We start from the raw sequence: 25,565 nt of genomic DNA, 5'->3' as shown, positions 1-25,565 counted from the left end.
GCACTGTTGTAATGTAGGGAAATGTGGCAGCCAATTTATTCAAAGCAAGGTCCCACAAACAGCAATAATCAGATAATTTATTTGTCCAGTGACGTTGCTTGAGGGACAGATATTGGCCAGGACACAGGAGAATTCCCCTGCTTTTCAATGAATACTGCAATGGGATCTTTTATGTCTATCTGAGGGGGCCTAGATTTAACGTCTCATCTGAAAGACTGCTGTTCCTACAGACAGCGCATACCAGCACAGGGATTGTCAGCCTAGAAAGTTAACATGCAGGTCCAGCAAGTAATTTGGAAGGCAAATGTTACATTAGATGTAGTGACAGAGGACTGGTGGATAGCTAACATAATACCTATATTTAAGAAGGGAGATAGAACATGTCCAAGGAATTATAGATCAGTCAGCTTAACATTGGTGGTAGGAAAAATAATGGAATCCCTACTAAAGGAAAAAATAGAAGAGCATCTCGAACTCCTACATCAAATCCACTTTCCCGCCCAATCACCATGTCCCTTGATTCCCTTTGTGCCCAACATCTAACGAATAGGCAGCAAGGATTTTAAAAGGGAAAGTCTTGACCAACCTCATTGAATTATTTGAAGAGGTAACAGAGAGAGTAGACAATGGTAATGCAGTAGATTCAGTAGATGTAATTAGCTAGATTTTCAAAAGGCCTTCGGTGAGGTACCCCATAATAGAATGATGAGCAAGGTCAGAGAATGCGGAGTCAGGGGACAAGTAGCAGAATGGATACAGAAGCAAAATACTGCCAATGCTGAAATCCTGAATAAAAACAGACAAAACTGGAAATCTCAGCGGGTTAGGCAGCATCTGTGGAGAGGAAGCAGAGTTAACATTTCGGGTCGATGACCCTTCGTCATCTAATTTTCTGAGGGGTTGTGAATGGCACTGAACACTCTGCAATCATGAGCAAACGTCCCCACTTCTGATCTTATGTTGAAGGGAAGGTCATTGATGAAACAGCTGAAGATGATTGGGTCCAGGACACTGCCCTGAGGAACTCCTACAGTGATTTCCTGGGGCTGAGATGATTGAGCTCCAACAACCACAACCATCTTCCTTTATGCTAGGTATGACTCCAGCCAGTGGAGAGTTTCCCCCTGATTCCCATTGACTTCAGTTTTACTAGGGCTCCTTGATGTCACATTCGGTCAAATGCTGCCTTGATGTCAAGGTCAGTCACTCTCACCTCACCTCTGGAATTCAGCTCTTTTGTCCATGTTTGGACCAAGACTGTAATGAGATCTGGAGCCGAGTAGTCTTGGCGGAACACCAACTGAGCATCGGTGATCAGGTTATTGGTGAATAAGTGTCACTTGATAGCACTGTGAACGACACTTTCCATCACTTTGCTGATGATTGAGAGTAGACTGATGGGACGGTAATTGGCTATATTGGGTTTGTCCTGCTTTTTGTGGACATACTTGGGCAGTTTTCCACATTGTCAGATAGATGCCAGTGTTTTAGCTGTAGGAACGGTTTGGCTAGAGGCTTTGCTAGTTCTGGAGCACAAGTCTTCAGCACAACTACCAGGATGTTGTTGGCGCCCATAGACTTTGCTGTATGCAGCGTGCTCAACCGTTTCTTGATATCATGTGGAGTTAATCGAATTAGCTGAGGACTGGCTTCTGTGATGGTGGGGACTTCAGGAAGAGGCTGATATGGATCATCGACTCGGCGTTTCTGGCTGAAGATGGTTGCAAACGCTTCAGCCTTGTCTTTTGTACTCCCGTACTAGGCTCCGCCATCATTGAGGATGGGTATATTCATGGAGCCTCCTCCTCCCATTAGTTGTTTAATGGTTCACCACTATTTACAACTGGATGTGGCAGGACTGCAGAGCTTTGATCTGATCCATTGATTGACGGATTGCTTAGCCCTGTCTATAGCATGCTGCTTCCGCTGTTTAGCATGCATGTAGTCCTGTGTTGCAGCTTCCCCAGGTTGGCACCTCGTTTTTAGGTATGCCTGCTGCTGCTCCTGGCATGCTATTTGTTGTGTATCCGATAACTGTTAGACTGAGTACTGTTTAACTCCAAGAGGTGTGACCTTGGCTCTGCTTTATTAAGGCCCAAAGTGACTAATATACAAAATGGCTGGCCTTTTATATTTGGGCTGCACACACGTGCGTGCAGCCCAATGGCCTCCAACAGTGACGCCATCTGGTAGCTAGTGATTCCAAAAGTACATACATGACAATACCCCCTTCTGAGATATTAACAGTCTTTTATAAATTGAGACGGTCCGGTGTTTTACGCCCCTGGGTTGACCGTCTCAGTTCAACTCCAGCCTTGGGTGAGTGTTCAGAGTCTGTTGTGCCTGGTGGCTGGGTAGCTGACCTGGTGGGAGTGGCAATGGCCATGTCAGGGATTGAAAGTCCATTTTCGTTGAACATGTCAGTGATTGAAAGTCCCGATTCACTGATGACCACTGAGTCCTCTGATGACTGGGGGTAGGTTGGTTGGTCGTCGATTGTCTCTTCCTCCGACTGTTCCGGTTTGTCTGTGTGCTGTAGCTTTGTCTGATCCATATATTTCCTGCATGTTTGCCCATTTTTGAGCTTGACAATAAATACTCTGTTGCCCTCCTTGGCCATGACAGTACCAGCGATCCACTTGGGACCCTGACCATAATTCAGAACATATACAGGATCATTTACAGAAATATCGCGACACAGCTGCGCGATCGTGATACCCTTGCTGACTTTGTCTTCTATATTCAACATGATTATTCAAGTCAGGGTGTGCAAGAGATAGCTTGGTCTTAAGACCTCTCTTCATCATTAGTTCAGCAGGCGAGACCCTGGTAAGCGTGTGTGGTCTTGTCCTGTAACTCAGCAGTATGCATGACAGGCGGGTCTGCAGTGACCCTTGGGTTACTTGCTTCATACTCTGCTTTATGATTTGGACAGCACGTTCTGCTTGCCCATTGGATGCAGGTTTGAATGGTGCTGACCTTCCATGTTTGATACCATTGAGTTTCATGAACTCTTGAAACACCTGACTGGTGAAGCATGATCCGTTGTCGCTAACAACGATGTCAGGCAGAGCATGTGTCGCGAACATGACACTGAGATTCTAAATGGTAGCTGGATGACATGATTATACACTCTATCCACTTCGAATATGCATCCACCACAACTAAAAACATCTTTTCCAGGAAGGGACCTGCAAAGTCTATGGTGGATCCTGGACCATGGTTTGGACGGCCATGACCAGAGACTCAGCGGCGATTCCGCTGGTGCTTTGCTGAGCTGCATGCAAATGTTGCAATGATGCACAGTCAATTTCCGGCTACCATACATGAGACCTGGTGATGGCTTTCATCATTACAATGCCGGGATGTATCTCACGTACAAAGTTTTCTTTCCCTTTCTTGGGCATACCAACACGATTGTCCCACAGTATACAATCCGACTGAATAGACAGTTCGTCTTTGTGATGAGTGTAAGGTTTGGTCTCCTTGCACATTTGCTTGGGTATGGCAGACCAATCACCTTTGAGGATGCAACTCTTCACTACCGATAATATCGGGTCCTGGCTGGTCCAGGTCTTAACTTGTTGAGCCGTGACAGGGGTTCCTTCACTCTCAAAAGCATCCATAACTAACAATAGGTCTGTCGGTTGTGGCGTTTCCACCTCCGGTGTGGGCAACAGCAGACGGCTCAAAGCATCGGCACAAATCTCGGTGTCAGGTCGATGGTGAATGACATAATCATAAGCGGAAAATGTCAGCGCCCACCTCTCGATGCGGGATGAAGCATTGGTATTGATGCCTTTGTTTTCAAAGAACAGTGAAATTGAGCGGCTTGTGATCTGTCTCCAGTTCAAACTGAAGACTAAACAGATACTGATGCATCTTTTTAACCCCATACACACAGGCTAGTGCTTCTTTCTCTACCATACTGTAGGCTCTTTCCGCTTTAGACAAACGATTTGAAGCATACGCGACTGGTTGAAGTTTATCCGACTCATTAGCTTGTTGGAGTATGCAACCAATTCCATATGACGAAGCATCACAGAAAGACTGGATCAACTGGGCTTGTATTCACTAGAGTTCAGAAGAATGAGAGGGGATCTCATAGAAACGTTTAAAATTCTGACGGGTTTAGACAGTTAGATGCAGGAAGAATGTTCCCAATGTTGGGGAAGTCCAGAACCAGGGGTCACAGTCTAAGGATAAGGGGTAAGCCATTTAGGACCGAGATGAGGAGAAACGTCTTCACCCAGAGAGTGGTGAACCTGTGGAATTCTCTACCACAGAAAGTTGTTGAGGCCAATTCACTAAATATATTCAAAAAGGAGTTAGATGTAGTCCTTACTACTAGGGGGATCAAGGGGTATGGCGAGAAAGCAGGAATGGGGTACTGAGGTTGCATGTTCAGCCATGAACTTATTGAATGGCGGTGCAGGCTCGAAGGGCCAAATGGCCTACTCCTGCACCTATTTTCTATGTTTCTATGTTTTTAATACTAAACATTTACATGGGTCATAATGTACCAGCAGCTTGTTAGAGCAAAGCAAATTAGTGGTTTTCTCAAAAACTCTGTCTTGAGACGCACCCCACACCCAGTTGTCACCTTTTCTTAGCAGCATGTGCAGTGGTTCTAATAAGGTGCTCAATTTCGGTAGGATGTTACCGAAGTAGTTGAGTAGATCCAGGAACGAACGCAGCTCTGTCACGTTCTGTGGCTTGGGTGCATTCTTGATGGCCTTGGTTTTCGTGTCCGTGGGCTTGATGCCATCAGCAGCAATTTTCCTCCCCAGGAATTTGACCTCTGGTGCCATGAAGACGCACTTCGACCGTTTCAGTTTGAGTCCCACTTTGTCCAGACGATGTAGAATCTCTTCCAGATTGTTCAGATGTTGCTCGGAGTCATGACCTGTGATCAGGATGTCAGCTTGGAACACCTTGGTTCTGGGAACAGACTTCAGTAGACTCTCCATGTTCCTCTGAAATATTGCTGAATCCGAGCGAATTCCGAAAGGGCACCTGTGATAAATATATAGTCCTTTATGCGTGTTAATGCACTTAAGTCTCTTCGATGTCTCAACCAGCTCCTGTGTCATGTAGGCCGACGTCAAGTCCAGTTTGGTGAATGACTTCCCCCCCAGCTAGCGTTGCAAACAAGTCATCCACATTTGGTAATGGGTACTGATCCTGTTTTGAAACCCTGTTGATCGTCGGCTTGTAGTCTCCACAGATTCGGACTGTGCCATCACCTTCAGCACAGGAACAATGGGGCTGGCCCATTCATTACATTCAACCGGTGATATGATCCCTTCATGCTGGAGTCTGTCCAGTTCGATTTCGACCTTCTCCCTCATCATATACGGAAATGCCCGAGTTTTATGATGGACAGGTCTTGCATCCGAGTCCACGTGGATCTACACCTTGGCTCCCGTGAAGTTGCCGATGCCAGGTTCGAACAGCGAGGGGAACTTGCTCAGTACTTGGGCACATGTATCTTCCTCTGACGACAACACCTTGATGTCGTTCCAATCGCATCTGATTTTTTCAAGCCAGTTCCTGCCGATCGGCATTGGGCCATTGCTTGGGACAATCCATAGCGGTAAATCGTGAACTGCACGTCATACGACACTTTAATTGTGGCACTGCCAATCACCGTTCTGTTTTCTTTGGTGTACGTGCGCAACTTGGCATTGACTGGACTCAGCCTGGGCCTCACAGTCTTAGTATCCCACAGCTTGTCGAATGCCCTCTGGCTCATTATTGATTGACTTGCCATCGATACCAGCACCGGCACCCCATTAAATTTCACGTTGATCATTATCGGTTTGCTCTTAGTTAGGAACGAGTACAGTCCGTACACTTCCTCCTCTGGTATCTCGGATTGCGTATCCGGATCCGCGCTAGTATGACATCATCCTCCACGTGGTGTGTCACAGCACGCTTGCTCATCTGCGGACACTTGCGCTGGAGATGCCTCACTCTCAGACAGCCTTTGCAACTATATTGCTTAAATCTTCACTGATGGTGCCGGTGATTTCCCCCACAACGCCAACATGGAGAAATCGTATGCATTCCCGCTGGCGGACTTTGGGCAGCCACAGGTTTCGCGTACGCAGTCGGGTAGGCCTTGCCATGTGCTGCTCTGCCGAATGCCGAATCAATCATATTTACAGTCCTTGCCGAGTTTCGATTTTTCACAAATATCTGCTTTAGACTTCTATCCATCGTCATGCATGACTGAGTGATCGTGATGGCCCTGTTCAAGTCCAACGTCTCCACCGCCAGTTGTTTACACAGGATCACCTTGTGGTTGATGCCGATTACAAAGACGTCCCGCAGCATGTCTGCCAACACAGCCCCGAACTTACACGGTCCCGCGAGACATCTCAATCGGCAACGAATTCCGCTGCATTCTGGCCCTCTGAGCGAATTTGCGTGTAAAATCTGTATCTCGAGATGATGATGCCTTCGTTTGGCTTAAGGTGGTCATGTACCAGTGTACACAATTCTTCATACGTCTTCTCTGTTGGACTCACAGGCAGGAGTAGATTCTTTATCAGACCATAAATTTTTGGACCGCAAACCGTGAGGAACACCGCCCAGCGCCGATCTGCGTCTCCTCCATTTTGTTGGCCACGAAGAACTGGCTCAAACGGCTCACAAAGTCTGCCAATCTTCTCCTTCCATGAATCGCTCCAACAATCCAAATGTGCTCATTTTTGCATGCAAAGGTTCTTGTTTCCTCGTCGCCAAATGTTGTGTATACAATAACTGTTAGACTGAGTACTGTTTAACTCCAAAAGGTATGACCTTGACTCTGCTTTATTAAGGCCCAAAGTGACTAATATACAAAATGGCTGGCCTTTTATGACCTCCAACAGTGACGCCATCTTGTGGCTAGTGATCCCAAAAGTACATACGTGACGCTCTTCTACACTCCTCATTGAACCAGGGTTGGTCTCCTGGCTTGATGGTAATGATAGAGTGAGAGATATTCCGTGCCATGTGGTTACAGATTGTGGTGGAATATAATTCTGCTGCTTGTGTTGACCCACAGCACCTGATGGATGCCTAGTTTTGAGCTGCTAGATCTGTTCTGAATCTATGCCATTTAGCACGGTGGTAGTGCCACACAACACGATGGAGGGAGTCCTCAGTCCGAAGACAGGACTTCGTCATCACAAGGACTGTGCGGTGATCACTGCTACCAAAGCTTTCATGGACAGATGCATCTGCGACAGGTAGATTGGTGAGGATGAGGTCACGTAGGATTTTCCCTCGTGTTGGTTCTCTCACCACCTGCCGCATTCCTAGGCTGGCAGCTGTGTCCTTCAAGACTCGGCCAGTTCGGTCAGTAGTGGTGCTACCGAGCCACTCTTGGTGATAGACATTGAAGTCCCCCACCCAGAGTACATTCTATGCCTTTGCTACTCTCTGTGCTTCTTCCAAGTGGTGTTTAACATGGAGGAGTAATGATTCATCAGCTGAGGGAGGGCGGTAGGTGGTAATCAGCAGGAGGTTTCCTTGCCCATGCTTGACCTGAAGCCATGAGACTTCATGGGGTCCGGAGTCAATGTTGTGGACTCCCAGGGCCACTCCCTCCCCATTGTGCCGCCACCTCGGGTGGGTCTGTCCTGCCGGTGGGACAGGACATACCCAGGTGATGAAGGAGTCTGGGACATTGGCTGAAAGGTACGATTTTGTGAGAATGACTATATCAGGCTGTTGCTTGATTAGAGTGTGTGACAGCTCTCCCAATTTTTGGTACATGTCCCCAGATGATGGTAAGGAGGACTTTGCAGGGTCGACTGGGTTGGGTGTGTGATTGTCGTGTCCGAAGCTTGTGCCGAGGTCGATGTCGAGTAGTCCGGCCTATTTTAATTCTTCTTGATTTACATAGCGGTTTGTTATAACTGAGTGTCTCGCTAGGCCATTTCAGAGAGCAGTTAAAAGTCAACCACATTACTGTGAGTCTGGAGCCACATATAGGCCAATCCAGGTAAGGATGGCAAATTTCCTTCCTTAAAGGACATTAGTGAACCGGATGGGTTTTTATGGCAATATGATATTTTCTTGGTCACCATTAATGATACTGACATTTTACTCCAGATTTATTGAATTAACTGATTTTAAATTCTCCAGCTGTCGTGATGAGTTTTGAACTCACATCTCTATTATTAGTACAGTTACATAACCACTTCGCCACCATTCCCATTGATAGTGGACTGATGGAAGTTGGTAATACTCAAGAGGCCAGAATTGGAGGAGAGCAGAGATCTCAGAGGGTTGTCAGGAAATGTAATAAGTAACAGGAATTTAATTTTGCAGTAATCGGTGATTTCAGGCGAGCACAGCATTAATTGCAGGGGAGAAGTAGAAAATATCTGAGTGCTGTTGTACAGATTTAAGACCATTGCAGTAGCAGTACCACAGGCAAAATGAGTATAACATCAGATGTAACATTACATAAGATGATCATTAAGAAATGTTTCACTAGATACCTACGTGTGGCTTATACTGATGCTCAGTTTGGGTTCCACCATGACCACTCGGCTCCAGACCTCATTACATCCTTGGTCCAAACATGGTCAAAAGAGCTGAATTCCAGAGGTGAGGTGAGAGTGACTGCCCTTGACATCAAGTCAGCATTTGACCAAGTGTGGCATCAAGGAGCCCTAGTAAAATTGAATTCAATGGGAATCAGGGGATATCTCTCCACAGGCTGCAGTCACACCTAGCACAAAGGATTATGGTTGTGGTTGTTGGAGGCCAACCATATCAGGCCCAGGACATCACTGCAGGAGTTCCACAGTGCAGAGTCCCAGGCCCAACCATCTTCTGCCGCTTCGTTAATGAGTTTACCTCCATTATTAATCACCTTCCCTCCATTATAAAATCAGAAATGGGTTGTTCGCTGATGAAGCAGTCCGTACCCGCATGCAGCAAGACCAAGACAACATTCAGGCTTGGGCTGATAAGTGCAAGTAATATTCGCACCACACAAGTGCTAGGCAATGACCATCTCCAACAAGTGAGAGTCTCACCACCTCCCATTGATAGTCAACAGCATTACCATTGCCCAATTCCACACCATCAACATCCTGGAAGTCACCATTACCTTAACTGGCACCCCATCCACCACTTTAAACATTCACTCCCTCCACCACTGGCGCACCGTGGCTGCAGTGTGTACCATTTACAAGATACACTGCAGCAACTCGCCAAGGCTTCTTCGGCAGCATCTCCCAAACCCACGACCTCTACCACCCAGAAGGACTAGGGCAGCAGGTGCATGGGAACACCATCACCTCCAAGTTCCCCTCCAAGTTACACACCATTCTGATGTTCCTTCATCGTCGGTGGATCAAAATCCTGGAACTTCCTCCCTAACAGCACTGTGAGAGCACCTTCACCACACGGGACTGCAGCGGTTCAAGAAGGTGACTCACCACCATCTTCTCAAGGGCACTTAGGAATGGACAATAAATGCTGGCCTTGCCAGCGATCCCACATCCCATGAACAAATAAAAAAATCAGGTGCTGACATATGGCTCATTAACAGACTTTAAAAATCAAATATTGTTTGCTCAGCCTGCATTAATCATTCTAACCTAAATGTGTCGCCTCAGTGCCCTACTTAAGAATGCTGAAACACCAGCAGTAGTGCATTCATGAAACAACCAACGGTTGGCCAGAGGGGCTTCAGTAATTAGCGAGGTGTGACGTTGATCAGAAATGAATAATTTAAGATTCATTGATTCATTCTGCATTTGCCTGATATCGACTCACGTAGTCATCATCATCATAGGCAGTCCCTCGAAATCGAGGAAGTCATGCTTCCACTCTAAAAGTGAGTTCTCAGGTGACTGAACAGTCCAATATGAGAATTACAGTCGCTGTCGCGGTGGGACAGACAGTGGTTGAAGGAAAGGGTGGGTGGGGAGTCTGGTTTGTCGCACGCTTCTTCCGTTGCCTGTGTTTGGTTTCTGCATGCTCTGGATGCTCTTCCTCCACTTAGGGCGATCTTTGGCCAAGGACTCCCAGGTGTCGGTGGGGATGTTGCACTTTATCAAGGAGGTTTTGAGGGTGTCTTTGAAACATTTCCTCTGCCCACCTGGGGCTCGCTTGCCATGTAGGAGTTCCGAGTAGAGCGCTTGCTTTGGGAGCCTCGTGACAGGCATGCGGACAATGTGGCCTGCCCAACGGAGCTGGTCGAGTGTGGTCAGTGCTTCGATGCTGGTAGTGTCACACGATAGTGTCACTGTTAACTAATAGTGTGTCAAAGCTACACTACCCAATTATAGTGGCATATGGAGTAATTGTCGTATATGTAGGCACCTTTAGTAATGACTCCACGAGTCAGGGTATGGTACTTAAACTGTGCAGGCCTGCAGTCCTTTATTAGCAGCTCCTAAGTGCCCACAACAAGCTGTGAATTCCCTTTTATACTGGGTTACCTGCCCTGTGCAGAAAACCCCTGGAACTCCAGCAACAGCACCTTCTGGTGTACCGGTAAGGTGTGTACAGTACAAGGGTACATTCAATGCGGCATAACAGTGTTACAGACATCACACAGTGAACAGGCATGCCTACACAACAGTAATGTTTTGTAACAAATAAAAACACTAGCTTCGACATTGTTGGTGATATTAGAACACAAATGATTCACACGTTCAGCGACATTCGTGACCCCTTCCCTATTCTAGTATTAATGCATTTGAAGTAAGTATGCCAACAGCAGTGTTAAACTGGTGGAGAGCAGATGCCACGTGAACACGTTGCACATTCTTTCACTATATCGATTGAAATGCAAAAGTGAGATGAGTTGTTGTGATCTGGAATGCACTTGTGTAAAGACGGTCACTGCAGTCCTCCGCGTGACACACTCTGAGATTTTTCATCGGGATAAGGTGCCGTATAAATGCAATTGTTGTGCCTCTTCTGTGCTGTTTGATTCTATGTTTGATTCTATCCCACCCCAGAGACTTGAGTACATAAATCTAGGTTGACACTCCAGTGCAGTGCTGAGGGAGCGCTGCACTGTCGGAGGTGCCGTCTTTCGGATGAGACATTAAACCGAGGCTTTGTGTGCTCTCTCAGGTGGATGTAAAAGATCCCGTGGCACTATTTCGAAGAAGAGCAGGGGAGTTATCCCCGAGATCCTGGGGCCATTATTTATCCCTCAATCAACATAACAAAAACAGTTTATCTGGTTATTATCACATTGCTGTTTGCGGGAGCTTGCTGTGCGCAAATTGGCTGCTACGTTGTCCTCATTACAACTGTGACTACACTTCAAAAGTACTTCATTGGCTGTAAAATCTTTGAGATGTACGGTGGTCATGAAAAGTCCTATATAAATATGTCTTTCTTTTATTCTTTCTATGGTCTCTGAACAAAACAATACTAAGTATTCCTGTTGTGCCAAAAAGGATGAACAGACTGAGTCTCTTTTCTCTTGAAAAGAGAAGGCTGAGGGGTGACCTAATAGAGGTCTTTAAAATTCTGAAAGTTTTTGGTAGAGTGGATACAGAGAGAATGTTTCCACTTGTGGGGAGGAGCTTGATGAGAGGCCATCAATATAAGATAGTCACCAAGAAATCCAATAGGGAATTCAGGAGAAACTTCTTTACCCAGAGAGTGGTGAGAATGTGGACTCGCTACCACAGGGAGTGGTTGAGGCGAATAGTATGGATGCATTTAAGGGGAGGCTAGACAAGCACATGAGGAAGAAGAGAATAGAGGGTTACGCTGATGGATTTAGATGAGGAAAGAGGGGGAGGCTCGAGTGGAGCACAAACGCCAGCGTGGACTGATTGGGCCTAATGGCCTGTTTCTGTAATAAAAACAAAAAATGCTGGAAATCTCAGCAGATCAGGCAGCATCTGTGGAGAGAAACAGTTAATGTTTCAGGTCTGTTACCTTTCGTCAGAACTGGAAAAGTTTGAAATGTAACAGTTAGATGAGGAAGGACAGAGGAGGCTCGAATGGAGCATAAACAATGGCATGGACTAGTTGGGCCTAATGGCCAGTTTCTGTGCTGTATATTTATGTAATCCTGTGTAATTCTCTGTTAATAGGAAGGAGGGAGTGAAGTCTGTAGCTGTAGGGACAACTCAATGGCTGGGGGGGTTTATCTGAAATTCTTTCAGATTGAATATCTAATGGCGATTTCAATGATTGTGTCATCAGCAAGATCCAAAATATAAGGAGTGACTTTCTATTGGAAAAAAAAATTGTAACTGTTCCTGTTAGCAGAAGGGTCGGTAAGCAGAGGACACAGATTTAAGGTGATTGGCAAAAGAAACAAAGAATGTAAGAAAAAACTTTTTTACGCAGCGAGTGGTTAGGATCTGGAATGCACTACCTGAGAGGGTGGTGGAGGCAGATTCAATCACAGCTTTCAAAGGCAAGTTGGATCAGTACCCGAAAGAAAAACATTTGCAGGGCTACGGGGACAGGGCAGGGGAGTGGGACAAGCCGAGGTGCTCTTGCAGAGAGTCGGCACGGGCTCGATGGGTCAAATAGCGGCCTCCTGTGCTGTCTCATCCTATGATCTCTGAACAGAAACAATATGAAGGAAATGCAATTTGCTGGTATTATGTTTTTATTGTTTTTGGTGACATTTACACACTCTGCCCATCTTTTCAGGCTTCAAATAAGGATATAATGATGTTATTTGGTTCATAATATTGAGTCAGAAGTGAGAGAATACATGTAGCTAATATTTGCAAGCTTACATGGTCTCTCTTTATTAACTGTTATAAATCAAGGCAGAGGTTTATTATTCAACCTGCAGCCCTTCTGGCTGTAAAGAAATGTGCGTTTTCGAATAAAAAAAAGATCAATTGACAAATAAAATGAGTTCTCTAATGAAATTGGAAGACATTATCGTTTGTTTAATAGCACACTTCGTGAGCTACCTGGCATCTGCAATGTCGGGTATTTTTCTGATTGAGAACGAAAGTGTTATTCTTCAGGGGTGATTCTGTGAGCAGGCTCACCCAAGTAGGGAAGACACGGGGCGACTCCAAGGAAATGGCGGGGGTGCAGTTCGTGATTTCCAATGCATTCATTCTCGTTTGCAACAATCTCCGTTTATAAAGTCCTTCAATGTGGACAAAAATGGCCCGAGGTGCTTCATACATGAAGATAGGTTGTGGAGGTTGGAACTTTACTCGTTGGCGTTCAGAAGAATGAGAGGTGATCTTATTGAAACAAATAAGATAATGAGGAGTCTCGACAAGGTGGATGCAGAGAGGATATTTCCACTCAGGGAAACTAAAACTAGGGGACATATTCTCAGAATAAGGGGCCGCCCATTTAAAACTGAAATGAGGAGGAATTTCTTCTCCGAGGGTTGTAAATCTGTGGAATTCTCTGCCCCTGAGAGCTGTGGAGGCTGGGTCATTGAATATATTTAAGGCGGAGATAGACAGATTTTTGAGCGATAAGGGAGTAAAGGATTATGGGGAGCGGGCAGGGAAGTGGAGCTGAGTCTATGATCAGATCACCCATGATCTTATTGAATTGCAGAGCAGGCTTAAGGGGCCAAATGGCCTACTCCTGCTCCTATTTCTTATGTTCTTATAGAGGCGCTAATCAACTGAAAGAGACAGCGAGACGAAGAGGGAGATTTCGGGCTTAATTTTCCCCAATGCCATTTTTTGCAGTACTGCCAGAGTTACGCCCATTTTTTTTGGCCCCAACTACTCGAAAAAAATAAGTAGCAAGTTTCCTCGTTCTGTTTTTTGAATTTGGCGCCGTGCAGCCTGTCCTGTAGCTTCGCGGGGGGTGGAGCCTAATGTCTAGTTGTGTGTGAGACTTTATTTCTCATTGGAAAAATCGGAGCTGTAATACAAGATGCAATGCAGCTCAAGGGCCAAGAATTTCTTAGCGGATGAAGTGGAGGCACTGGTAACTGTAATTGAAGCCAGATGGCATGAGCTGTACACCAGCAAAGGTCACATAAAAGTTCCACGAAAAGAAATGGAGAAACCCTGCAACCAAGTTGCAGAAGATTACTGTGCGATGGTGACCACCCCGAGGTCTGGAGGCCAGTGTAAAAAGAAATGGCAGGACCTTGGTCAAGTAGCTGGTGTAAGTAATATTTTAATTTATTCACTGGAATTGCAATTGTAAACGTGACCATCTGTATATGTCCCACCCAGCAGAAAGTTCTAAAAAGTTATATGTTCATCTTTGCAGAGGAAGGTGGCACACAACAAAAGAGAGAGAACTCGAACAAGAGGAAGCCCGGCAAATCTGCACCCACTGACACCCTTGGAAGACAGGGTTGCTGCTTTGATGGGTCCTGCCTGGAGAAAAGCAACCACCACTGCACAAACTGGACCCACACTCGAGGCAGAGGGTAAGTCCTGCAAATTCCACATTCTGGCTTTGCTAAAAGTTAAGTACTGCGTGGGCTAGCCATGCTTCGGTTCATGGGGATGTCTCCATCAGCTACGCTTCGGTTGATGCAATGTGCTGTAATTCATCGTGGTCCTTCAAATCAGCCTGCTGCCTGCACTGTGTGAGCCTCCTCATGCCACGCACCCTGCCCCCTCCTCTGCTGCTAACCATTTGTCTGTTCTGTTATATTTTGCAGAACTTGAGGCCAACCCTGATGATGCAGAAGAAGATTCAGACACCGACTAGCCTAAAGAGGGGAACATCTTCCAATCCCACCTTCCAGACCAAGAGCATGAGGGGGAGGGGGAGGTGGAGGTGATGGATGAAACTCCCACTGTTGTACTCATTCTGGAGGAGGTGCAGGTGCCACCCATTGAGGTGCCAGCCCCTTTCCTGACTGGTTTGAGTGTTGGTGGGACATTCCATGGTTCCCCACCCTCCGAGGCTGCGAGTCCCAGTGGGATGCAGTGAGCCACACCCAGGGTGAGGAGGGAAGGAGATCTCGACCACACTCTCCTGAGGTGCAGGATCTATCAGATGTGGTTCAGATGATGGCAATGAGTGGGGAGAGCATTGACATTACACGATCACTCCTGGACACCATCATTGGGATGGGTGTTGAGGTATCGGGACTGTCGTGAGAATTAACAACACTCTCAAGAGAAATGGGAACACTGTCCTGGAACATGAGGGAGGGAATGTCTCAGGCAGCGGATACAATGTCGGTGCACATGAGGGAGGGAATGTTGCAGGAAGCTGAGACACTGTCGGCGAACATGAGGGAGAGAATGTTGCAGGTAGTTGAGACACTGTCAGGGCACATGAGGCAGGGAATGTCGAAGTTAGCTGCTGCAATAAGGGAATACGCCCAGACCACATGCCCATTGACAGAATCAACTGCCACTTACACTCCAATCCCCAGACCAGCCTCTGAAAAGGCCTAAGCCGGGTCCTCCATATTACCGCCTGCTCCACCCCCCTCTCCATCAAGAAGTGCTCATTACTCGAGATGTTCGAAAGAATAAGCTTGGTACCAACCCGAGAAACGCTGCGCCACCGCCTCCCGCAGGCAGGAGTGGAGTCACCAAGACCAAATGCAGCAGGCGCTCTTAGAATAAGGTGGAGGAGAGATGGGTGCAGCCTTTCTTATTATTATTATTATTGTTGTTACTGTTGTAACTGTTCTCAAATTAAAAGTTTTTTGTAAGTTATGTAAATTTATAAGTTTTAAAGTTTGTAAGTGATCTTAAAGTTTTCAAATGATCTTAGAGTTTATAAGTGATCTTAACTGAAAACTTTAAAGTTTGATACAAGAATATTTTTATTAAAGTTAAGTTAAATCAACAAATGTTAAACTTTTGAATAAAATATATTTTAAATTATAACTGAATCATTTCCGTTATTTGTTCCATTATTAACACAATTTTTTGAAATAAACACGAATCATTTCCATTATTTGTTCCATTAACACAACACATCATTACGGAACAGATCCAAACGGTAAACATGGTCCATTTGGAATAGTTGCTGCTGAGCCTTCAGGCAGCAGAGCGTTCACGGATAAGCTGCTGGCACAAGGCTTGAGCAGTTATTAAAGGAGAACGACGGCCCGCCCTTCTCCACTATCGTGCTCCGGGTTCAGGTAGTTGCATGGCTTCCTTGTCCTCGTCCTCCTCCTCCTCTTCATCTGCATCTTCCTCATCATCATCAGCCGCTCTCATCTCAGGTGGGTCTTCTACTACCAGCTGCTGCTGCCTCATGATGGCTAAGTTATGCAGCACACAACAGTGAATTGACCGACAATCTCAGGGTAGTATTGCAAGTAGCCTCCGGAATGGTCCTGGCATCGGAAAAGCTGTTTCAAGATGCCAATGGTCCTCTCTCTTATGCTGCGCGTAGCAATGTGCAACATGTTGTATTCCCGGTCAGCTTCCATCCGGGTTACGTGTAGGGGTGTCATGAGCCAGATGGCAAGGCTGTGTACCCTTTGTCTCCCAGTAGTCAGCTCTGCCCTTCTGGCTACTGCTGAAACATGGCAGGTATAGCACTCCCGCGTAGGATGAATGCATCATGTGTGCTCCCAGGGTATTTTGCATCAACTGACACGATGCGATGCATGTCATCACACATGAGTTGCACATTCACGGAGTGGAAGCCTTTTCTGTTACGGTACATCTCGGAATCCTCCAAAGGTGCTCGTAAAGCGATGTGGGTACAATCAATACAGCCCAAACCTTTGGGAAGCTAGCAATCCTAGAGGAGCCCACAGCCCCTTTCATGCATTGCTTGGGCGGTCATGGGGAACTTTATGTAGTCATTCCTCCAGGCATATAGTGCAGCAGTCACCTGCCGAATGCAGATATGTGTTGCATGTTGAGAAATGGAGCACACATCCCCAGTTGTGACCTGGAACAATCCAGATGCATAGAATGAAAGTGCAGCTGTAACCTTCATTTCAACTGACAAAGCAGTCCTCCTGATGCTTCTAGGTTGCAGGTCTGCTTTTACTAACTCACAGATCTCGGTTACAACTTCTTTGTGGAAACACAGCCTTCAGACACAGTCTGCATCACTCAGGTGCAGGTATGAATGCCTGTCTTACTATACCCGATGTGGGTAAGGCCTCCTGCCCATCATCCTACGTCCTCTAAGGTTCCTCATGCGATGACGTCAAATCAGTTGTCTCCTCCACAGCACCTTCATGTAGAAGGTTTGCATGAGTTATGACATTGTCAGCATTGCTCCCATGATTAAATTGTACCTTTGCAAGAAGCTCAAAACGGCAGGCAGGACAAGCTTCTCTGTTGTCTCTCTCCCCAAGATCGACGCCCGAGTATGGATCACACCCAAGTCTGCGCACGCGCAATAGGCTTGCTTAGATCAGAAAACATCCCCCGGGCCTTATTTGATGCATAGTGGCATAGTGCAAGGGTTCTCATCCCTTCCATTCAGCTTTCAAACCCCCCACCCCACCAGCACCCAGGCTTTTCAAGCCGAGCCCCAACCCCTGTGTCCAGGCAAGGGACCGATTCTGCCGGCCGATGCTCCGACTCTCGAGCCCACTTTGGAAAAGTTCTGTGGTGGCGTGGCACTTTAAAAAAAAAAAATCCAAACTTAAAGGGCTCAATTTTCCCGGGTCATTTGCGCCATTTTTTTGCCGCGTGCTGTTTTTTTCTGGCGTATTTGTTTTTTCCAAGTTTCCCCTGCGATCTGCGCCGACGTAATTGACTTAGTTACGATTTTTCTATGTCAGTTTTTTTTTACTTCATAGGGCGTGTTCTCTCATGTCTGCGCCAGTTTTTTCAATTGTTCGCAGTTTGGCCAACATTTTTTTCTCTTAGGTCGGCGTATCTGGCCGCTCCCGAAAAACCTTCTGGTGAGTTAAGAAAACCAGCGCACATTCACAAATCTGCACTGAAAGACGCCATTGTTTTTAAATCGAAGATTTTGGAGGGAGTCAAGAGCACTGTCAAAATCAATGATATAGTTCAACTTTTTTTTACCTGTCAACGTAGAAATGTAAATTTGTTGAACTTCAGAAGTTTTCAAATTTTTTACTCACTCACATGCCACAAGCGAATGTCTTGAAGCAGGGCTAGAGGGTCGTAGGTTTGGCTGGCAGTATCGGCCTTGCGCCCAGACACAGCGGCTCAGGGTCAGCTACAAAACAAGCCGTGGGTGGGGGAGGGGGGGAGGGGAGAGGGGAGAGAAGGGGAGGAGGAGGAGAGAGAGAGTGAGGTGCCGATCGGAAGGCTTGGAGCCCGGGGAGGGGGAGGGAGAGAGAGAAGTCACAAGACTCAAGGGGGGTGGTGGGGGAGAGAGGAGAAGTCACAAGTCCATCCATACAGACCTGGAGAGATACACTGCAAACCTGTGCTACCTGCTTTCCTCCCGTTTTGAGCTTCTTTCAAAGGTTACATTTTAGTATGGGGGCAATACTGATAATGCCATACCTTGTGCGAGCCTTCTGCATCATGGTGCTACATTGCAGACAATTGATTCAACGTCATCGCGTCAGGAACATCAGAGTCCGTAGGGTGCTGGGCAGGAGGCCTTACTCACCTTGGGTATATCGAGACAGGCGTTCCTACCATTCCAAAGGCTACTTGCTGTACTCCCCTGAGATTGTCGGTCAGTTCACTGTTGTGTGCTGCATGTTGCATAACTTAGCCATCATGAGGCAGCAGCACCTGGTAGTGGAAGACCCTCCTGCGGTGAGAGTGGCTGATGCTCATGATATAGAAAATGCAGGTGACAAGCATGAGGAGGAGGAGGATGAGGAAGCCATGCAAGTGCCTGAGGCCGGAGCACGACGGCGGAGGAGGGCGGGCCATCGTGCTCCTTTAACGATTGCTCGAGCCTTGCGCCAGCAGCTCATCTGTGAAAGCTTTACTGATGCCTGAGGGCTCAGCGACAACTATTCCACATGGACATGTTTACTGTTTGGAGCTGTTCTGTAATGTTGTGTTGTGTTAATGGAACATGATTCAGTTTTAATGTAAAATGTATTTTATTCAAAAGTTTACAATAACTTACAAGAATAATTTTATTAAATTTATCAAGCTTTATTTAAGATCACTCTTTAAGATCACTTAAAACTTTAAGATCACTTATAAACTTGTAAATTTACATAACTTACAACAAACTTTTAATTTGAGAACAGTTACAACAGTAACAATAATAACAACAACAACAACAACAGCAAAGAAAGGTTGCACGCATCTCTCATCCCCTTTATTCTAATACTGCCTGCTGTGCTTGGTCTTAGACACTCCACTACCCCTGCCCACAGTGTTTCTGGGCTTGATACTGTTAAGTGGTTTTGCCCTTAGTGGTTTCGAATCACCCCCGCTTACAACAGTTCTAGACACTGGAATTATAGTAGTGAACAGAAATACACAATTATAGCCAGATCTTTCGGCCTCAACCATGACAATGCTTTTATTCAAGTTAAAGCACGCACCTGCACCTAGTAAAACACACCCTGGTGGTGTAAAACAAACAAACACAGTTCAACACACAACCCTGGCCTGTCTGAACAGGCCCCTAATGCAAAGTACCCATGAATAAAACACCCCTGCTTGGTTCGATAGGGCACCACTGAATCTGTCCAACAGAATGTGCATAAGCCTATGATTCGCGCAGAAACCTCCCCACTAAACCCCTAAGGCTTGGTTGGGACACACGACACCCCTTCACACTATGCGGTGGTCTTAAAGAATGCGTGGGCTGGGATAATGCTCACCAGTTACCCCTCTGGCTTACTCGCTGCTTCGCCCGATGAGCGAGGCTCTCTTTGCTCGTAGATTGTGTTTCTTCTCTCCGTCCCAGGCGGAGTGCTCCGTCTTTGAGTGCGTTGAACGAAGCGAGCAAGTGTAGAAGAGGAAAGAGAGGGAGAGAGATGGCAGCCAAACCTGCCTCTCTTATACCTGCAAAAATGCTTGTTCTCGCGCCAAAAGTTAGTCCTTCGACTGAAGCTGTGCAACTAAAAAGCAAATAAACACCTTTTTCAGCTGGTGTCTTTGTCAACTGGACTGTTCCTTGAGGTAAGGCTCCAACAAGTCTGGGTGGCCGAAAAGCTTCCCTTGTGTCTTGAGCACCAACCAATTTTCTTGATCTCTCACCGATGGATTCCCATTACATGACAAAGGAGCCCCCCCCATCAACCATCTTCCTGCGATTTCAGCCATTGATCCATCCCTGCCCACCTGATGTGTATTCCTGAGGAACATGTTTGGACATGTCCCAAGTCATGCTGTCTGCAGTAACAGCAAAGTAAAAAGCAATGTCCAAAACTTAAAGTCTAAAAGTTTCTTATTCTTTCTAACATCTCGGGTACTACGCACCTCTTGAGGGTGCGGGGGGGCGTCAGTGTCAGGCGGCAAGTTGGAGGGCCCAGGCGGCAAGTTGGAGGGCACGGCTTTGGGCTCTTCAGATACTGGTGTGGGGATTGGAGTGGGAGTGACAGTTGATTCTGTCAATGGGCGCGGGGACTGGGTGTGTTCCCTTATTGCAGCAGCTAACTCCAAACATGTCGTCCCTCATGCGCCCTGACAGTGTCTCAACGACCTGCAACATTCCCTCCCTCATGGTCAGTGACGAGGTTTGCACTACCTCTGACATTCCCTCCATCATGGCCACTATTCCCTCACTGATGGTCCCGGATATCATTCCCATTTCTCGTGAGATGATTGTTACTTCTCCCGACAGTCCCGATACCTCATCACCTACCCCACTGATGGCGTCCAGGAGTGATCGGGTAAGGTCAATGCTCTCCACACTCAATGACATCATCTGAACCGCATCTGTTAGATCCTGCACCTCAGGAGAGCGCGGTCGAGCTCTCCTTCCCCTCCTCCCCATGGGTGTGGCTCGCTGCATCCCAACTTTGGGACCCGCAGCCTGGGACGGTGGGGCCCTGGGTGTGCCTCGCTGCACCCCACTAGTGGGACCCGCAACCTCGGAAGGTGTGAAACCATGGACTGTCCCACCAACACTCAAACCACTAGTCACGGAAGGGGCTGTCACCTCCATGAGTGGCACCTCCTTCAAAGTCAGTACAACAGTGGGAGCTTCATCCAGCTCTATCCCCTCCCCCTCGCCCCCATGTTCTTGGTCTGGAGGGTTGGATTGGAAGATGTTCTCCTCTTCAGGCTTGTCCGCGTCTGAATCTTCTTCTGCATCGTCAGGATTGGCCTCAAGTTCTCAAAAATATAACAGAACAGTCAAATGGTTAGCAGCAGAGGCAGGGGCAAGATGGGTGGCATGAGTAAGCTCACACATCGCAGACCGGGCAGCAGGTTGATTTGAAGGGCCATGATGAATTTTCAGGACTTACCATCTGCCTCGAATGTGGGCCCAGCTTATGCAGTACTGATTGCTTTTTTCCAGGCAGGTCCCATCAAAGCAGCGACCCTCTCTTCCAAGGGTGTCAGTGGGTGCAGATTTGCCAGGCCTCCGCCTGTTCAAGTTCATTCTTTTTTTGATGTGCCACCTTCCTCTGCGAAGATGAAAATGCAACTTTTTAGAGAGGGTGTCTTTCTACTGGGTGGGACATATACAGCTGGTCACATTTACAATTGCATTGAATAAATGAAAATATTACATACTCTTAACTACTTGACAAGGGTCCTACCATTTCTTTTTACACTGGCCTCCAGATCTCATGGTGGTCACCACTGCACAGTAATCTTCTGCAACTTGGTTCCAGCATTTCTTCATTTCTTTTGGTGGATCTTTTATGTGACCTCTGCTAGTGTCCAGCTCCTGCCATCTGTTCTCTACTTCTTCCTGTAAGAAATTCTTGGGTCCTTGCGCTGCGTTGCATCTTGTACTGCTGCAGCTGCGATTTTTCCAATGCTTTCACGCAGCACTTGTAACACACACAACTGGCTCTTTAAAAATGGCCAATTGCCAAATCCGAGCTGTACTGAGCATGCGTGTTCATTGGAACGATGTCAAAAACGAACTTTTTTTCCTGCGCATGCGCAGAAGGTGCGGCATTGTTTTTTGGCGCAGACAGCAGGCTCCACCCTCCCCCCGAGGCGACTGGACATGCTGCGCGGCGCCAAATTCGAATTATACATCGGGGAAACATTGGCAAAATATTTGTGCCACATTTCTGACCTAGAAAAATGGCAATACACCAGAAAACGGGCTTGGGAAAAATTGAGCCCAAAGAATTGCATGCAACTTCCATTTTCTGCATTTTCAGTTGGTAACATTTAAGCTTGATGATGCATATTTATGTGTTCTTGACTCCCTCCAAAACTTCGCCTGAAAACAATGGTGTCTATCTGTACCGATTTTTTGATGTGTGCTAGTTTTTCTTACGTGCTCAGAAGGTTTTTCTGGAGTGGTCACATACGCTGTCCCAGGAGAAATGTAAATTGGCCAAACTTGCATAATTGTGGAAAACTGGCGCAGACATCAGGTGATGCATAAAAAAACTAACCTAAAAAAAATCATAACTTACGCTGGCGCTCAATCTTTGTGGAAATTTGGATTTTTAAAGTTTAGGCCAAAAAAAGCGGCGCGCACCAAAAAAACGCCGCAAATCAGTGGGGAAAACTGAGCCTATTAAGAGGTTGTTTTAAGAAAGAAAGACTTGCATTTATATAGCGCCATTCCCGACCACCAGACATCTCAAAGCGCTTTATAGCCAATGAAGTACTTTTGGAGTGTAGTCACTTGTAATGTGGAAAATGTGGCTGCCAATTTGCACACAACAAGCAACAATGTGATAATGACCAGATAATGTGTTTTTTTCTTCTGTTGATTGAAGGATAAATATTGGCCAGGACACCAGGGATAACTCCTCTGCTCTTCTTCGAAATAGTGCCATGGGATCTTTTATGTCCACTTGAGAGGGCAGACAGTGCCTCGGTTTAACGTCTCATCTGAAAGACGGCACCTCCAACAGTGCAGCACTCCCTCAGCACTGCACTGGAGTGTCAGTTTGGATTTTGTTGTGCTCAAGTGCCTGGAGTGGGACTTGAACCCACAATCTTCTGACAGAGGCGAGAGTGCTACCCACTAAGCCACAGCTGTCACAAGGTGGTTTTAAAGGGATGGACATGGTTTAAGGAGGTAATTTCAGGTGGTGGGCCCTATGTGGCTCGAGGCTTGGCCACCAATGGTGCAGTGAAAGGAGGGAGGGCGGGGAATGCATAATAGCCCAGAGTTGGAGGAGCGGTGAGAAGTGGCATGGCTGTGATCTCGCATGATGCACTCCCGGGGAGCCTCAGATCACAGAATCACTCCGTTACGAGCTTCCTCCCCAATATTACAGCACATGCATTCCCATTCTCATACTCAATTGCACTATGGCTTAAGGGTCACTAACTGAAGCCTGCGTGTATGCGGTCTTATTATTCAGTCGATGCATTTCACTGCTAAGCACATACATATTTACAAGATAAAATCTATACTGGGCTGGATTTTACCGACCTCGGCAGGTCCGTGGCGGGCGACGTTGGCGGCGGGTCCCGGCCTCGCTGCTGGCTCCAGCCCACTGTCCAAAATGATCTCCCTCCTTATTGGGCTTGTTAAGCCCACCCCCCTCTAGCACGTTTCCCAGCCAATTGAAGGAAGCGGGTCTGATGACTTCATTTGATGATGTGTCATCAGCAGGTTTCCTTAAAGGGACCATGCGCAAATTAACTTTAACAGTTGTGCTGTCAGTGTTCTGCAGCATTGAGGTGCTGCAAACACTGACAAGCACTGCACAGAGGTGCACGGCTGCACCCAGACTCTCCCATGATTCCCTTCATAAGCTTATAGAGTGAGTCACAGGATGTAGAGAGGTTCTCTTCCCTTCCAATGGGCAGAAGAGACCTCCCCAGGATACCAAAGCAGCCTGGTTGCACATTGCACAGGGGGGCACAAGCTGTGCCACTCATGATATCCCCATCACTCTGCCTTCCCTACCCTACTCCTGCACATCCTTACACACACCAACTTACCTTGCACCTACACCCACCCCTCTATCTACATCATCACTCCCCCATCTCACCAGCCACCCCCGGCACTCACCCCTCAACCTAGTGCAATCAACTAACAACACACAAGGGTAGGCACTTGGGTGTTTTAGCCAATGTTCATGTAAGGTTTTTGTTAATGTGATGTCAAACATTGGCACCCGCTGTTTTTCCTACCCGACCTGCCATTAATCACGCTCGCTGATCCCTCAGACAATTCTGCCCAATGTATTTCACAGTAAAATCAGCAAGTTGAATGTACTTCAGGATATCATATTTGCCTTTAATTTTAGCAGAGTTATAGTGCTTCCATTGATAGGCTGCATTGTTTGTGCTAGAAGTTGCTCTTATGCAAGGTGGCAACATATTTTTTTTACTAAAAGGGTAGTAAGTAGGTGGAGCAGATTAATGGGTCCGGGTGACGGAACAAGAAAACCAGCTACAGTGAATGGCAGTATATGTCCAATTGTGATAGTGGCATTTGACCTCTCACCTGCTGGATCGAGTACCCTACTGGTTTCAAGAAGGAATGAGACAAAGAGGCTTCAATGTTATTAGAAACACACCAATGGACTACTGTGGATGGGTGGGCAAGATGGGCCGAAGGTCTTCTCAGGGACTTCTCCTGTCTGGAACTGTTACTATGCTGGATTAATAAATTCAAAAACTCATGGAATGCCCAGGAGTAAAATCAGATTGAAAAGGCTGGGCCTCTTTTCTATGGAAAAGAGAAGGCCGAGGGGTGACCTGATTGAGGTGTTTAAGATTAGGGAATGGTTCGACAGGGTAGACGTAGAGAAAATGTTTCTTCTTGCGGTCCAGAACTAGGGGTCATAAATATGGTAGTTACTAATCAATCCAATAGGGAATTCAGAAGAAACTTCTTTACTCAGAGATTAGTGAGAATGTGGAACATGTTACCGCAAAGAGTAGTTGAGGCGAATAGTATCGATGCCTTTAAGGGGAAGCTAGATAAACACACGAGGGAGAAAGGAATAGAAGGATCTGTTAATGGGGTGAGATGAAGAGAGGTGGGAGGAGACTCGTTTGGAGCATAAACACCAGCACAGACCAGTTGGGCCAAATAGCCTGTTTCAGTGCTGTAATTACTATATAGTTAGTTTTTAGTTTGACTTAGCACATTCAAAAATGAAACCCACCTCTGAATAATTGTATTAATTGCTGTTGTAGTTGACCTGTTCAAGCTGTGTTTAATAGTAAATGTTGAGTGGGAATAATTTCTTTTAATATTTGATACTGCTAGCGCTGTATACTGCACTGAATGTCCAGTAACATTAGAATTAGACTTCCATCTCCTTACATCGAGTAACAATTGAAGTGACTTCCTCTCTCTCTATAAGCTTATTCCACGTGCATCTTTCCCATCACGGCTTGTCCTCGTTAGCTGATGTCCTCAGTTCCATCGGATTGCATCCGACTTCCAGTCCAGTATTTATCTTGGAACCCTCAGACGCATCTTCCTCGTGATCTATCCCAGATATTGTCTTACAAAATATGTACAGCACAGAAACAGACCATTCGGCTCAACAGGTATATTCCGGTGTTTATGCTCCACATGAGCCTCCTCCCGCCCTACTTCATAAGAACATAAGAAATAGGAACAGGAGTAGGCCACCTGGTCCTTCAAGCCTGCTCTGCAATTCAATAAGATCATGG

At 46.6% G+C, this 25,565-nt stretch overlaps 1 protein-coding gene across 1 annotated transcript in view; it reads left to right on the top strand.

Moving 5' to 3' along the window:
• Positions 1-25,565, top strand: part of kiaa1549la (KIAA1549-like a) — a 542,422-nt gene that overhangs the window by 286,309 nt on the left and 230,548 nt on the right. The gene's annotated exons all lie outside the window — the stretch shown is intronic.

The sequence above is a fragment of the Pristiophorus japonicus genome, chromosome 14 (assembly GCF_044704955.1).
Source record: "Pristiophorus japonicus isolate sPriJap1 chromosome 14, sPriJap1.hap1, whole genome shotgun sequence".
In the NCBI taxonomy this organism is placed as follows: Eukaryota; Metazoa; Chordata; class Chondrichthyes; family Pristiophoridae; genus Pristiophorus; species Pristiophorus japonicus.
Note: the sequence above shows the minus strand (reverse complement) of the source record. Positions and strands in the feature narration are given on the sequence as shown.